The following is a 10267-nucleotide window of genomic DNA, read 5'->3' on the forward strand; positions in this document are numbered from 1 at the left end:
GTCCACGCTCACGCGCTCGCCCTGAGAAAAATCGCGGCCGGGCTACCGGGGCGGCACGACGCGCTTTGCGTTTCCCTCAGTCCTGCCGTGGTGTAACATGCCGCGGGATGGCGACCAAGTTCTGCGTCCAATATGCGACGCTCCTCTGGCTATCACACCTCGTTCTCTGATTACGCTTTCACCGTTAACTACTACAGCTACCACAAAAGTTTGTTTAATCATTTAGCATGGACGTTAGTCGTTGGGATGGAGACGCACCACCAGTCATCAAAGTGGGTACATCCACGTTAAACGGGGCTATAGCTGCCAGACATCAATGTAAATTTTGAAAACTCTCTTACATTCAGTTACTTCTGTAAGGGCACGCTTTACTTTCGTGTTATTCCGATTCCTATGACGGAGGGATCAACCATGTTTTTGTTTTTGCTTTTCGCTACCTGTAAGAACCAAAGCAAAGTAAACATAACGCGGTAACGGCATGCTCGACATTGTTTACTCACCGTGCGGCTAGAATTCCGTGTTTTCCTTGTTCTTCGCAGCTTCCGATATTCCTCTGCGACGAAAATACTCCCCAGTAGTCGTGATCACATTCCTTTCGCAGCATTATAGGTGACAGAACAGAAAACACGGCTCGCAGAGACGATCAGCTGTTTCTCTCGCACCGGCCGTCTTAAGCGACTTGGATTGGATGCAAAAGCGACACCCATGTGGCTACGACTTAAAATACGTTTGTTTTGCGTTTACTTCGCAATACGCTTCATTAACCTTAGCATCAGAAGCTCATAAAACAAATTTATTTTCATTTACGTACGATTGTTCTTTTGTCACACGCTCGCGTACGAAATAAAAGTTATACGGCCCCTTTGCGGCCCTCAGCCAAAAAGTCACTAAAGCCCCTAAATTTTCCCCCTGAAAATATCTAAAAAATACTAGGGATTTCCCCAGAATTCCTACGTAAAAAACGCCAACCGCCGCACTTGTCTTGCTCGACAAGCTAGGAGCGGCTACGAGCGCTTTTCATTGGCCAAATTTGAAAAACGTCGCGGCTTCCGGCATGGGCGGCGCCTCAAGCGTGACGTAACAGGGAAAACGGAATACGGAACACGGAATAAAAGGCTCGTCTCATCTCTTAGTAATTCGTCCTCGTTTGTGCTGAAGTTCTTACCTGCGAAGTTATGCAGCAACTAGCCCTATTAACGTGATCGTTTGAACGGGTTGGTAATTCATCTAGAACATCATCTTGATGGCTTTTACCTTCCAGTCGTCTCTGGCAAATGCATAAGGGCCGACCCCGAGTTTTTATTGTACTTCAGCACAGGCCATTTCATTGGGGCATCTTAGCACCTCCGTACGGTAAACGCCATATAAGTACGGCAATATCTACCGCACGCAAATGTCAGTCGCTACTAACAAGTCCTGCAGGTGCCTTACACCTTCTTCAGATGCTGTCGCCACTGCAGGCTCCACAGTGCCCCACGCCGCAGGAAAAGTGGCACGGAATCTGCTCTCAACAAGTGCTGAGCGTAGTCGCAGCGGCCAAGCGGTACTACCACTACGCTCAGTATATTCTAGGGACCGTACTACCGCACTACCACCCGCCCGACATGCCTGTGCTCGGCCGCGCTTGCAAGGCGCGTGTCTCCGTTACTAGGCGACGGCCACGCATGCGCAAAGGAAACCCATGTGGAACGTACTGCGAAGAACCTCTCCCATGTTGGAATTAAAGCGTATCGCCGGAGTCTGGCTCTCCCCGGTTTGGCTCGAAACCGGATATGACGTGACCTTAGGGAGGTACTCCTTGTCCCTAGACAGGTACTGCTGTAGCTAGGGAACGATCCGACGGTTCCTCGGCCTTGTCCCCAGCCTTTGCCGTTAAATACAAATGCAGCCCGTTAAACCTACCGAACCGATTGGCCCTAGTGGCGCAGCGGTTAATGCGAGGCCGTTGGTTCGAACCTCGCTGCTACCTCGTTTTTTCTTATTCTTTTTTTTTCGGCAGGCTCGTGTGGTGTTGCGTTAGTCTGTTACCACGCTGAGAAGCGCGAAGCGGCTCGTGGGTTACGTGCGCCCCAGTGACACGGGCACACCACGGACGCTGGCACGGACGGGCGCCTGCCCCTTCGGGGCAGGCGCGCGGGCTAAACAGCGCGTGGCCGCGACAGCGGCCAGTAGCGCGTGACGGAGACCCTGCCAACCGGCCATTGAGCGTTAGCGAAATGGCCGCGCTTGCTAAGCGAGGGCGAAGCCACGATTAGTTTTCCGCGCCCGAAGGGCGCAGAGGGCCTTCACTGAGCAGCAGGAAAATATCAAGAACGAACACAGCTGCGTATTTGTAGGTTTTCTTGCGGCATTGTAATGCTAGGCACGGCATGGAGACACGTCAATGACACTGCGCGATGGCACCTCCATAACTGCGGCGAGGTGAAAATGGCACTAGGGAGGAACTTCATCAAGCGCGTGACATACTAGGCACTCCGTGGCGACACGGAGCAAACTGGGGAAAATTCAAAACTTACTTAGGGAAAAAACAGCAAGCAGACGTCATAGCATTAGGTCACGTGGCAGTGACGTCATCTATTGTTCCCGGTGGGAGCCGGACTGCGGCGATACGCATGTAGGGTGGCTAGAATGGGGAGGTGTGAAAAGCGGCCTCGGAAACCGGTCACCAAGTTGCGCCGATGCCGCAAGGGGCGCTGTACGCAGGGGCGCGTGGCGTTGAGCAGACGACGTACAGTGCAGCCTTGCTAGCGTCCGACGATTATGGCTCGCGCTATTTTTTGTGTGCTACACTTTGCAGCGTTAATCGTTTTCTTTTCACCTCAGCGATTGCGCTAATAAAGCGTAGACTTCCTCTCCTCATTTGAAAAGCAGGGTTCGTATTGCACGCCGAGTAGCACTGCGCGTGCCAGAGTAGTATTGCTAGCGGCATTTCGCGCACGCCACTTTTAAGCAGCAAGTCTTTATTTTTTGTTTTTGTTCTTTTTGCGCTAGTGTTCTGCCGTTTTACCACTTGCCGTTATGTATTACTGCAACTTATTCAAGTCATTTTTAGTGCTTATTCACATGGTTAAGGTATGTCCTTTTTTTTAAAAAAAAAGTGAATTTTTTACTTTTGATGTTCCGAAAATGCACGAACATACAGAAGTGCGGTTCAGAAAAAATTACGCTTCTATTTGGTTCTGTTCGAAAGTTATGGTCCTTTTTTTTGTGACTACACTCAAATTGAAAATGACATGTTCAGAAAATTTAATTATTGTTTTTCTCGAAACTTGATTTTCAGTAGGTTTTTGTTGCGAAAAAGCTCATAGCTATTGAACAGATCATTATTTTCCCATGAAACTTTCCACGCTTCTTGCTCAGACATTTACTTGCGCCTGTGCAATGAACTAGAATCATTGAAACGATGAATGACTTTTAATGTTATAATACTTCAATTGAAATGCAACCTTCTGAAACAACACGACTTATGGTGGTTTTAGGCTATAATATACCTAATAATAATGATAGCGCAAGGATTCTAGCTCATCGCACAGCCTACATACACAGCAGGGGCGTAGCAAAAATTTTTTTTGGAGAGGGGGGGGGGGTTCAACCATGTTCGTGCGTGCGTTTGTATGTCTGCGTGCATATATACATATGCAAAATTGAAAAATTCGGGGGGGGGGGGGGGGGGTGGTTGAACCCCCCAACCCCCGCCCCCTTGGCTACCCCCCTGGTACACAGCTATAATTCTGCGAAGCCATTTTTTCTTTGTATGGTTGGATTGGTATAGTTATGACTATTGCCGTGATGGCCGTGTTATGCGTAATATTGGTAATTACATTGTAATTACTTTCCGTTCTTTTACTTAACGCACTTGCAGAGCCCTTTTAAACTGTTCGCCCGAAGGCAAACACGAAACAATCAATTTTGGGTCAAAACCTAAGATTTCTAAAAAGGTGGAAACATACGTAAAAAATTACCTGCTCTCGCGCTTGTACCCATTACTATGCACTAGCTGCTGGTGAAAACGTCATGTGTTCGTTTTGTCGGCAGGTTGAAAGATCTATTAGTTCAAAGGAAACACATTCGTACACGAAGCAAGTTTATTTGAACTCTGCAATACAGAGCTATCTACAGAACACAGGTCTTAGCCCACTTTGCTTTCTTTTCTTCCTCCTTATGGTTAACCCCCTTTAAAAATAAATGCACCCGAGTTAAGGAATAAACGTGTACAACATATCACGTTGTACGCGCTGTCACTCACTTCAGACTACGCAATACCAACTAGCCCAACGTCGTTCCCCTCTACGTGCCTTGCGTAGAAATGCTTCTCGCATTGTGCTGCGTTCTTTGTCAGCTGCCTCTCAGCTCTCGGTATCGCACGACCTTACTTCTAAAATAACTCTTTCCACGCCAGTACTCGGAACAAAGATGCATTTTCTGTCGACGAACAGTACCCAGAGTTGCAGCCAGGAGCGAAGCAACAACGTGCAGTTTTCTTCTTCGGTTTATATCCTCACACCTCAAAAATCCATCACCTTTGAACAATAAAGCACCACTTGAACGATGAAAAATACGACGCCGCGTTGCCGAGTGCTAGGCTTTCCTTCGGTAATCTGCAACGGCGGCGGCCGCACCGGCCGTACTATGCAGCTCCCCTTGCAGCAGCGCCCCTGGCGGCATCGGCGCGCAGAGGGACCCTCTCTTGTAAGGGGAACGCGCTGCGTTTAGCACACCTCCCCATTCTAGCCACCCTAACGCATGTGTTGGAATGATGGGTAGTACACAAATTTGTCTAAACTTCGTACTTTCGGCTCCGTTTGGCTCCGCGTCGCCTGCATCCGCTTTGTCGCAAAACGAAGTTCAGCAAAAGTCCGCAGTTTCACTTCGCCACTTTAACTTCTCTAGGCTCAGCGATTCAAATCTGGTCAAGAAGTTAACAACGATCTATTCTTTTATCCGAAAGAAAACCGAAACATAGCAATAAACAAAGCCACAAGTTCGCTTGAAGACGCAAGCACGAAGACTAGGCAAATTTGTGTACTACCCATCATTCCCATGGTAGCTGAGCGATCGCAGCGCCAGAGTCCCCTCTACTTAATTTTAGGAAACTAAAAGCGTGTAACCACACGACGGACTTCTCCGCGGAAATCTCTTCCGCGGACGATCGTTCCGCCGCCCGTCCGGCTGCGAAGCACATCCACACGACGGACGAGGCGAGTAGACGGACCTGGTTCTATAAACGTTGGACGGACGCGCCGGAGAAAAAAACATGGCGGCACTGTCTGAAGCGAGAGCTGCCCGCTTCGAATCTTTAAGCTCTTCGTCGCGCATTGCGTGGGCTGTTAGTCCCAACCTGACAATTGTGTAGGCTTTAGGTTTGTGTCCTCAAGCTTCGCCGGCAACAATTCATGACATTTTGGTACTGTTTCCGAGCGCCGTACTCGTTTTCTGAGAGCTGTAGGCTTAGCGAGAGAACATGAGCTCGGTGATCTGCGACAGCGCGAGTGCTACCAAATCTCAGAGGTTATAATAATGTGCGAATGCTTGCTTGGTCCTTTTTTTCTCTAGAAGGAGCGAGCAGTCTCAAAGTCGAAAACACATTCATCGCTAGCAGAAGTACTGAAGGTTTTTAAGTTTCCGTCTATGGGCGCAGAGAAAAAGAAAAAGCAGCGCTTGTTGCCAGACCTATAATGGCACTCTCGTCTAAACCTGTTGTGTTATTCCGCGCGAATCCGAATGCGAAAAAGAGCTTGGCATTTTCCGTCCGCGACGTCCGCGGACGCGGCAGGGATGGCACAAATCCGTGACGCGGGGTCACGTGATGCGCCGTCCGCGGCGGAAAAGACGGATTCGGTCCGTCGTGTGGATACACGATAAGCGTTTAGGATTTTTCTTTTTTGTTGACAGCATTGTGCCGAACTGAGCGTTGCGTGTTTCGCAGGTGCCGGTGTGGCCGATGTCGCCCAATGCCGCAAAAGGCTAAATGCGGAAGAGTATCGTTTCATTACCATTCCCGCAGTTCCACAGCCACCTAGCGTCGTGTCCGTTGTTTTGAAAATACATCAGTTAGAAACAGAAATGATTCGTTTCCCATAAAGCATAAAAAGAGGTTTATTTCTTTTTAGGGCTCAGTAATATGGCCTAGCTACCATCATATGAATATTACATGGTACTTGTCGCGTCAAGCCAATCAAAGCACACCGTCTTTGTCGTCACTGCCACATGACGAAACGTCACTTCCCATAACAAAAATAGCCGACGTGTGTCGCTGTAGGCCGAAATCAAGGTAATATATCCGAAAAAAGCGTTGAAAACGACATGCGACATGCGTGCTATAATTGCAAGCGCAGCCCGCACACCCACACAACGAAGTCGGTTGATGGTTAACGACGCTCACTCATTCTGGACGCCTCAGAGAGAGAGAGAGAGAGAGAAAACTTTATTTTAAAAAATCAGTCAATCACGTCAGGCATTGCCCGTCGCCCCTAGCCGTCGGCCAGAATCTCTTGAGACATGGCAGCAGCAAGGGCTTCACTGATGATGTCCCGCTGGACGTTGGGGTCTGGGCTGCGGAGCAGGGCCTCCCAGGAGTCTAGAGCAGGGGGAGGTTACTCCGTATACCTCCCATAGGACGCCTTAATTCATGACGTCAGCGCTGGCAGCGCCAAACGTCCCTTCAGTTACTATCCTGGCGGCTAGAATTTAGAGACTCAAACTGCAGAATGCGGCGCACACATGCGTCGTCATGGCAACACCAGCCGCGCCTCGCACCTCCTCTCCTAGCTCTCTCGCACGCACCGTTTTTTATTCTTTTTTTGCGTGCGCGTACTGCGCAGCCTCCTCCCCCACTCTTTTTTTATGAACCCGCTCGCGCGTGCTGCGCCGACGCTTTTTTTCTTCTTTTTTGCATCCGCTTGCGCGTGCTGTGCCGCGCGTTCGTTGCGCGTTTGAATGCACGCAATTTGCAATCAAGCATTCTGCACACGCTGCAGTCGTGCAGCATGTGCCAGAACGCAAAAGAATGAATTGCACACACAACACAAAATAACTTTGGTCTCGTTTTATTGTCCTCGTTTCCGAAAATAACCTTTTCATCAAATGTGGTGCGATAGAGGTTCAGGAGATTAACACAAGTGATGAACAGGAGATTAACATACACGTGTTCATGACCACTAAACAACACAAAAGGTCTCGGCAAAGTTAAGAACTTAAAGAACAGTGGAATAAAAAACAGAAAATAACACTAGGGCACATAGATAAAAACACAATTTTGATACTGACAAAAGTGCAGAAGAGCTTCTGATATATGCGCACGATATTGCACAAAATTTTCATAACTACCAAATTGAACATTTACTGCAATGCAAAAACAATGAAAGCAGTTGAAATACCTAAAAGTAGAATAATAATGTAAAGATCATTTTAAAGATGTCAAAATGAACTCCACGTATAACACAACTAATATTGGCCGCACTTTATTGACTACATTTGCAAAAACGTTGATTTTCATATAACTAGTGATGATAAACGCGGAGAAAATGAACGGATAATATCGGAGGATTCATGGCATCTCTTCTTGAAATGCGCCGATTCTGCAATTCTTCAGCTTTTCTCTGGGCGCACCGATCAGCTGTGTGGCGTTCCGGAATACTTTAAAAACGCTTCCACCCCGAAGAAAAGGGACAAGTTCCAATGAGATAAAGAGCGCCGTCGACTCGTGCAAAAGTGAATTCGTTTGTTCGTCTCAGAGCAGCACAAGTTTTCATACATTTACCTAATGTCTCACAAACGTGGTTATAGGCGATGGCGAGTAATTAACCGGAGACAAATGCAAAGCACACACTCAAGCACGCGGTTCTGTCGTAAACCTGTAACTATAGTTACGTCGCATGGGCTTCGTGTCCGCTGCTTGTTCGTATAACGATTTAAACGCAGCATCGTGCCTTTCCAAATCAGTCATTTTTGAAAACAATAACTGTAGCCCCACTGCAGAGAACAGCTACTCGGTATGGACGTGAATTCAAACTGACACAATGAAAACCGCGACTCAAAGGGCAACGCTCACCTGTCGTTCTTTTGGGGGCCGGCACATATATTCCGGGACTTGTTCTGGAAGTATTCGAGCGACAAAGCACTATGCACGAACAGCGCGAGTCGTAAAACATCGCGTCGCACAAGCACACAGCGAGCGCGCACCGTGAAACGGACGAGCGACGACGGCCTGTTTCACATGCGAGCGACTGAGCGGCGGGGCCCGCGGCGACAGGACGCTCGGACGCGGCTTCGTTTCACATGCACCGCTTTTGCGCGGCGCGCGCCTCTGCGATGCGCAGTGATGGTTGTGGAAAGCGCCCGTTACCCGCGGCTTTCCTTTCTCCGAGTTCGCTTGTTTTGGTGCACTTGGGTTGCGAGTTTCACCAGCCTTCTACTTCGGTGCTGGATTTTCACGCGCCTAAACCTTCAATGACGAAAATGTTCAGTGTATCAGAGTGCAATTAAACAACTTCAGTAGTGACGTTTATTTCTGTTCCAGCTTTCTTTTTTTACCACGCAAGTCTTCTTGCACGCTCATACACTTGGCCATGGAAAAGCAAAAGAAAGAATTGGTTTTTGTGGTTTTAAGCTTTCACAGTGCTTTCGGCGGCTTTTGCTCTCGAATGCCGCAAGGCGTTGGTGCGCCGTCTGGGCCGGCAACCATTGCAAACCCACAATGTCGTCGTCTGGGGAGCTCGCATTTGTCGTCTTCGGGGTACGTGACCATTGAAAAAAAAATAAAACAGTAAACTATTCGAACGTGCTGGGCCAGGGCAGTAAAAAAAAAACTGAAACATGTCCTGCGACCAACAAGTGCGCAGTGCCGTAGGGTCCCCCTGTACGGACCTGTGTTGGTGCCACGATTCAATAAAGATACAAAAGAACAAAATGACACGTGCAAACGATTTGTCTGCTTTGATGGAAGCGCAGTAAAGCACAACAAAAGGAAAAGAACGGCGTTTCTACACTGCCAGCTCGTTACAGCGAATGTCGTCTGCTAGGAAACCGAGTTCCTCCTGGCGCACGCGCCCGCTCCTCGACTCCGCCCCTGCAATCACGTGCTCCCCACGTCACTGCTCTCCCATTGGGTGGCCTTGGGCAGACGCTCTGCCGCGAGCGAATTTTTCCAACTCCGGCGATCTCGATCGCCGGCGTTACGAGCGTCCACTGGTCGCTCTTAAAACCTGTTTTTGGGCTCCCGCGACGGCAGCCGCTCTGCTCTTGGAGCAAAATCGCTCGTATGTGAAACAGGCTGTCGGCGGCGCCAGCAAGGCGGCGGAAAGCGCGCCTCCCGGAGGAGAGGGAGTTGATCCCGCCAGAGAGGGGGTTGAAGAGAGTTGGGAGAAAAGAGACGGAACGCAGATTTTAACTCTGATCCCAGTTCATGGATGGCGCCTCAGCTTGCCATACCAGTCGCGTGGATTTCTTTCACTGGCCTGTCTAGAGTATGGGAGCCATCGTTCTGACTCGGCCATGTCCTCACCATGTGAACCAAATTCGCTGCCTCATCACAAAATTTGCACTGAATATGGCAACTGCGCTCTTCCGCGATTTACTTTCGGTATCACTCGCTGAATTTTATTACTTCGCAATTATTACTAGAGGCCGCTTTTTCGAAATCTCAAAGCTGCAATGGGTTCGCTTGAAGGACTTCAAATCTCCCATTTGACATAACCACCGAACTCCACTAATTAAAAAGTTAATCAATTTAACTTTCTTAATTACTGTCCCAAATAATGTCTTTAGCCATTTTAAGATGCGTGCGGCTACAGAAGAAATAATTGTGAAGGCATCGAATAAATATCGCATTTCCCTTATTTTTGAGGATATTGGACACATTTTTTGAAACACCCGGTATATACAGCTGACTGTATAGACCAGATTTTTCTTAGCCTCGTAGCGCGAGTGTCAGCCGCGCCGCTACTCTCGACACCAGGCGCCGCCTGGTGGTGCAGACGACGGCGGGGGCTGCTGATGGCGGGAGGTAATAGCCGCGCTTGCGTCGTGTGTTCGCTTGTGTCAGTGCTTTCAGAGCTGTTAGAAAGTTGCGGTCTCAGCTGCGTGCTTGCCGCATACTCGGAACGGCAGTGCAATGTATAAAAATTCGTCCGGGTGGCACTGCGCCGTCGTTGGGTGCCCGAACACCGAGACAAAAAAAAAGCGGCTGATGCAACAGGCCTGCGACGTTCACGGGAACACGATCGGCTTGTGTTTGTGCAGCGTGTATTCCTGACGTTTTCAAGGCCGT

This window comes from Rhipicephalus sanguineus, chromosome 4 (assembly GCF_013339695.2).
Source record: "Rhipicephalus sanguineus isolate Rsan-2018 chromosome 4, BIME_Rsan_1.4, whole genome shotgun sequence".
In the NCBI taxonomy this organism is placed as follows: Eukaryota; Metazoa; Arthropoda; class Arachnida; order Ixodida; family Ixodidae; genus Rhipicephalus; species Rhipicephalus sanguineus.